This window comes from Musa acuminata, chromosome BXJ3-5 (genome assembly GCF_036884655.1).
Source record: "Musa acuminata AAA Group cultivar baxijiao chromosome BXJ3-5, Cavendish_Baxijiao_AAA, whole genome shotgun sequence".
Taxonomy (NCBI): domain Eukaryota; kingdom Viridiplantae; phylum Streptophyta; class Magnoliopsida; order Zingiberales; family Musaceae; genus Musa; species Musa acuminata.
In genome coordinates, this window is record NC_088353.1 from 9,338,164 (window position 1) to 9,345,540 (window position 7,377).

Here is a 7,377-nt window from a genome sequence, read left to right on the forward strand (position 1 = left end):
ACTAGGGATACAGTACAGGTGCTCATTAGAGAATGAGTTCACTGATTGATCCGCTTACGGAATGCTGGATGGTTGATGATATCTTATTGTCAGACAGCGATTTCGTAGTCCTAGTGGTGTATCTGGTCCTTAGACTTTAGACACCAAGGATGTCCTGTATGAGTGCTCCACTCTTTGATACCAGACTTATAGGTTTAGCTATCCCAAATCTAGTACAACTGGTCATTGAGAGTGGTAGTCGACCTTACGAGGGCTATTGAGTGTCGATAGAGGATCATCCACTCTCGGCATCATAAGAGGAATATCCTATGTGTTCTTGCTCAGACAAATCCCTAGTCAGGGTCATTCGGGTTGAGAGAGAAAGGTTTCTCCGGGAGAATCCGATTAGAGCGAGACTCGAGTAGAAACCGTATGGGTCTGACAGCACCATGCTCGATATACGATCTCTGGGATATTAGATGGATGAGGGACTATAGGTACACGATAACTGAGGACAAACAGGTCCAATGGATTGGATTCCCCTATATCATTTGGGGACTACGGCGTAATGGCCTAGTACGTCCGTAGTTGATGAGTCGAGTGAATTATTACAGAGATAATAATTCACTAAGTTAGAAAGAGTTCTGACAGGTATGACTCACGGCCAGCTCGATATTGGGCCTAAATGATCACACACATATGGTAGACATTGCGATGAGTAGAGGTTCGGATATGAGGTATCTGACGGAGCCCTTGTCTTATTAGATACAGATCCAATACCCACTAGGGGAGGATCTATTAGGGTTTGACAGGGAACCTCTATAAATAGGAGGGATTCATAGCCTCATAGGCTAGAGCCTTTGCTTGCCTCTCCTATTCTCCTTCCCCTCTCCACCTCAGAGTAGGCTTGGAGTTTTGAGGAGCGTCATTGCAGCCCTACTGTGTGGATCACCGCTAGAGAGGAGGACGCTTGACCTCCTTCACCCTCTCCTAAAGATCTGTAAGGAAATAGGGATATACGATATCCTTAGGTAACACAATATACTCTATACGCAGTTTTTCAATTTCGTGGATTTTACGCACCAATCTTCGCACGACGACGAACATATCTTTAGGAATCGGGGATTTTGTTTTCTTGTTCTTCCGCTACGCATATGATGTCGCCCCCAAGATTTCCCAACATGAACCACCCCCCTCGTCGCTTCTACCATCAGCGATGCTGCCCCTGGTCGCACCACCATCGCTGCCTCCCCTTGGGTCACAGTCGTAGTCGCTCAACCATCCCTCCTCGAGGTGATTGAAATAAGGCATCCACGACCATCGTATCCACTGCAACCATTATTGTTTCCTCCCCTCTTCGCTGCCGACATCAATAGCAACCGTAGTAGCCTAGTCCTCAATAGCCGCAGCTGCCACTGTTTCCTTAACTGGCCATGATCCCTCGGCGTCGCCAGTGCCTCCTTCCATGATGTGATAGAAATAGGGCAATGCTACCTCCTATCCACACTGTCACAACCGCCGTTGTTTCCTCAACCGCCCGCGATCCCTTTGTTGAATCTCGGATTTTGATGATAAAATCAATTGATGGGTTATTTGATCTAATCCATATTATTGAGTTAAGTATGCAGTATTAACTATGATAACCAGAAAACACAAAGCAAGAATACCGGAGTCAAGTTCGATGGACGTTTAAGAGTCCGAAGAATCGTCGGAGATGCTGCCAGAACCAACCGAGAAGAAATCGGGAACCTGTCGAAATTTTCGGAAGTTCACCGAAGAGATCGTCGGAGGTTCACGGAGATCACCGAGAAGGCTCGGCTACTCATTAAAGTCATCACAAGTTCGGGAGCTTGATGGGAGTCCGTCGGAAGAAAGTTCGTCGGAAAGCTCGCCGAAACAAGACTCGACGTTCGCGGTTGAAAGCTTGCTTAGGATATGTTTTTTTGTTATGTAGTTCACTTATAATTAGGATTAGGATTAAGAGATAATCCTATATCCTGTTTAGGGGCCAATTGGGCCTAAGTTGGGACTAGTTTAGGGCAAGATTGAAGCCCAACTAGTGGGCTAAAAACACTGTAGTTGGGCTGAAAACACTGTAGGCGGTAGCACCGCCTGGGCTGGGCAGTGGCACCGCCCAGTGCCCGAGAGCTGGGCGGTAGCACCGCTTGGGCTAGGCGGTGGCACCGCCCAGCACTATCAACGTTTGACAGTTACAGGCGGTGGCACCGCCACTGACAAGCGGTGGCACCGCCAGCATCGGGAACCCAAAGAGAATTCAAATTTTGGAGCCCAAATTTGAATCCTCTTGAGGCCTATAAATACCCCTCAAATCTCAGCTGAGATTACAACTTTTGAGCAGCAATTGATTGAGAGAAAGCTCTTAGAAAAGGTCTTTGAAAGTCTAGTTTTCAATATGCTAGTGTTCACCTCATTCCTTCTCGAAAATCTCTAAGAGAGTGAACCGTTTGTAAAGGGTTGTAAGAGGGGTATTTGCCCTTCCATTTCAAGAGAGTTGCTAGTGGAAGGTGGGAGCCTCATCGAAGAGGGGCCGCGCAAGTGGAGTAGGTCATTTGACCGAACCACTCTAAAATCGGCGTGATCTCTGGTTTGCATTTCATTACTACATTTATCTTTCTGCAAACCTTTACTTTGCTAAGTTCACTGCCCTCATCTTATTACGTACGCTTTCAACGCAATTAAGACGATTTCATATGAAACATTATTTTTATCGTACGAAAGATTTTCTAAAACCGAAGTTTTAATCCGCTGCACTAATTCACCCCCCCCCACTTAGTGCCGCTCCGATCCTAACAATTGGTATCAGAGCAAGGTTCTCTCCATATTTGGTTTAATACCCAAGAGAGATGGCTTACTCCAACATGCAACAGGGTCATTCTATCACACGTCCACCTATGTTTAATGGGTCGGATTACACGTATTGGAAGACTCGGATGAGGATCTTCCTCATTTCTATGGATTTCGAGCTTTGGACTATTGTTGAAAACGGATTTCAAAAATCTTCTCTTCCGATGAGCGAATGGAATGAATCGGAGAAGAAGCTTTTTGCTTTAAATGCAAAGGCTATGAATGCCTTGTTTTGTGCACTAGACAAAAATGAATTTAATCGTGTTTCAATTTGTGATTCGGCTTTTGATATTTGGAGAACTCTTGAGGTCACTCATGAAGGCACTAGCCGAGTGAAAGAGTCCAAAATCAACATTCTTGTGCACTCTTACGAACTTTTCCGAATGAAACCAAGTGAGTCCATCGGAGACATGTACACCCGGTTTACGGATGTCATCAATGGACTCAAAGCTCTTGGTAAAGATTTTACTAACTTTGAACTAGTAACTAAAATCTTAAGATCCCTCCCTAAAAGTTGGGATCCAAAAGTTACGGCCATTCAAGAGGCCAAAGACCTTAAAACATTCCCTCTTGAAGAACTCATTGGGTCTCTAATGACCTACGAAATGACATGTCAAACTCATGACGAGCTCGAGAACCCCCTTCCAAAGAACAGGAAGGATATGGCACTGAAATCACAAGAAGACCACTTGAAAGGAACATCAAGTGATGAGGACAGTGACAATGACATTGCACTTTTGACTCAAAAATTCAAAAAATATTTAAGGAAGAACAATTTTAAAAATAATACAAAAAATAAATTTGAACAAAAGAAGGACCAAGTGATTTGCTATGAATGCAAAAAACCGGGACACTACAAGAACGATTGCCCTCAAGCCAAAAAGAGAACACCAAAGAAGAAGGCGCTCAAGGCAACATGGGATGATTCAAGCACGTCCGAAGAAGAGGAGTCCAACACCGAGCAAGTTGCTCACTACACCCTAATGGCCTTCGAAGAAGAGGTAACAGATTTAATTAATGCAGATTTACCTTATCATGATTTATTAAATGCCTTTCATGAGTTATTTGATGAATGTAAGACAATTAGTAGAAAATACAAATTGATAAAAAAGGAGCATGATAGTCTTACGTGTGCTTTTGATAAATTAAAAACTGAATATCATGATAGTCTAGCTCCATGTGCTAAATGCCATGATTTAGAAACTCTCCAAAATGAGAATTTAGTACTTAAGGACACCTTGAAGAAATTCGAGGTCGGTAGCAAGTCCTTAAACATGATCCTTACAAATAAGGGTCACGTTCCTAAAAGGAGTGGAATCGGATTTGTGAGAAGTACTCACCAAAATCCAACCACCTTCATTAAAGGTCCTATCTTACATGTTCAACACCAAAGCAATTGCAACTTTTGTTGCAAATATGGACATATAACTTACCAATATCCATTCAAGAAAATTAGTCCGAACAAATTGATTTGGGTTCCTAAAGGAACCATAATCAAGTCTATGCAACATGATAAACAAGTTAGATTAGTTTTTGAGGCACCCAAAAGCAAATGGGTACCTAAAAATAATTCATTCTCATAGAAACATACACCACCACATGCTAGGAGCAAGAGATGGTATCTTGATAGTGGATGCTCAAGGCATATGACCGGAGATCCATCCCAATTCACCAAGCTCACTAGCATGGACGAAGGCTATGTCACCTTCGGAGACAACAACAAAGGCAAAATCATTGGCAAGGGAACCATATGTAACAAATCAAGTTTTTCCATTGATGATGTGTTACTAGTTGATGGATTAAAACATAATCTATTGAGCATTAGTCAATTATGCGATAAAAGTTATATCGTTAGATTTGAATCAAATATGTGCATTATTGAAAAACCAAATCATAACATGACTATGATTGCTTTAAAACAAAATAATGTCTACACCATCAATCTTGATGAACTAAGTAATGAAATGTGTTTCTCCGCCATAAATGATGATGCTTGGCTTTGGCATAAGAGATTAGGCCATGCAATCATGAAAACAATATCTAAAATCTCATCTCAAGAACTAGTACGAGGGATTCCTAATATGAAGTTTATTAAGGATAAGGTATGTGATGCATGTCAACTAGGGAAACAAATAAAAACAAGCTTCAAACTAAAAAATCAAATTAGCACCACTAGACCGTTACAATTGATCCATTTGGACTTATTTGGACCAATTGATACAACAAGTCTAGGTGGAAGCAAATATGCTTTTGTGATTGTGGATGACTACTCTAGATGCACTTGGACCTATTTCTTAACTCACAAAAGTGATTGTTTCAAGTATTTCTTTAAATTTTGTAAACTCACTCAAAACGAAAAAGGTTTCATGATTTCATCAATACGAAGTGATCATGGTGGCAAATTTCAAAACCATGACTTTCAAAATTTTTGTGAAGTTAATGGATACAATCATAACTTCTCCACTCCGAGAAATCCCCAACAAAATGGAGTAGTTGAAAGAAAAAATAGAAACCTACAAGAAATGGCAAGAACTATGTTAAATGAACATAGTTTACCTAAGTATTTTTGGGCCGAAGCCGTAAATACGGCTTGCTACATCATGAATAGAGTCCTAATAAGACCTTCCTTATCAAAAACTCCCTATGAATTATGGAATAACAAAAAACCAAATATTTCATATTTTAAAGTTTTCGGTTGTAAATGCTTTATTTTAAATGAAAGGGATGCCTTAGGAAAATTTGATGCAAAATCCGATGAAGGCATCTTTCTTGGTTACTCTTCCGTTTCGAAAGCTTTTCGGGTTTTTAATAAAAGAACCTTAGTAATTGAAGAGTCTATTCATGTAGTTTTTAATGAAGTCTCAAATTTTAAGAAAAATGATTTTGATGATGATCTTGGTTTTGATAATTTGAATTTAAATGAACCCCCTCCTCAAAATAGCAACTTGGATGCACCTTCTTCCGAAATTTCCTTGCCTAAGGAATGGAAGTATATAGATGCTCATCCGAAGGAGATAATTATAGGGGATACATCTAAAGGGGTTCAAACTCATTCCTCTTTCAAGAATTTTTGTGCTAATGCCGCCTTCCTCTCTCAAATCGAACCTAAGTGCATTGACGAGGCCATAAAAGATGATTTTTGGGTTATTACAATGCAAGAGGAATTGAATCAATTTAAGAGGAATAAGGTGTGGGAGCTTGTTCCTAGACCTAGTGACCATTTAGTCATTGGTACTAAGTGGGTCTTTAGAAACAAGCAAGACGAAAATGGTATCGTGGTTAGAAACAAGGCTAGATTAGTGGCCAAAGGTTTCAACCAAGAAGAAGGTATCGATTACGAAGAAACATTCGCTCCCGTGGCTTGATTAGAAGCCATAAGGATGCTCCTTGCCTATGCTAGTAGTTATAATTTTAAACTATTTCAAATGGATGTCAAAAGTGCCTTCTTGAATGGTTTTATTTCCGAAGAAGTATATGTCGAACAACCTCTCGGATTTGAAAAATACTATTTTTCCTAATCATGTATTCAAATTGACTAAGGCTCTCTATGGCTTGAAACAAGCTCCTAGAGCTTAGTATGAAAGGCTTAGTTCCTTTCTTATTTTAAATAATTTTACCAAAGGCAAGGTTGATACTACATTGTTTATTAAACATTTTAAAAATAATTTTCTTATTGTGCAAATTTATGTTGACGATATTATTTTTGGCTCTTCGGATGAATCACTATGTGAATCATTTGCCAAATCTATGAGTCATGAATTCGAAATGAGTTTAATGGGGGAATTAACTTTCTTTTTAGGATTACAAATCAAACAACTTAAGGATAGTATATTTCTTAACCAATCTAAATATACGTTAGAATTGTTAAAACGATTTAACATGGATAATTCAAAAGCAATAAACACCCCTATTAGTACTGCGACTAAGTTAGATATGGATGAAAATAGTGAAAATTTCGATCAAAAAACATATAGGGGTATGATAGGTAGTCTACTCTACCTTACCGCGACTAGACCAGATATCATGTTTAGTGTAGGACTTTGTGCTAGGTTTCAATCAAATTCTAAATTATCTCATCTTAAAAGTGTTAAAAGAATTTTTAGGTATCTTAAAGGAACTCAAAATTTAGGTTTATGGTATCCAAAATCCGAAAATTTTGATTTAATGGCTTATGCGGATGCCGATTTTGGCGGATGTAGGATAGATAGAAAAAGTACATCCGGAACATGCCAATTTTTAGGACATGCACTTGTTTCTTGGACTTCCAAGAAACAAAATTCAGTTGCACTATCTACGGCGGAAGCTGAGTACATTGCTGCAAGTGCATGCTGTGCACAAGTTGTTTGGATGAAAAACACATTAGAAGACTATGGAATTCACTTTAAAAATAGTCCCATAAAATGTAATAATACTAGTGCCATATGTCTTACTAAAAATCCGATTCAGCATTCTAGAACTAAGCACATCGACGTTAGGCATCATTTCATACGCGATCATGTCCTTAACAATAATGTTGTTCTAAAATTCATTGAC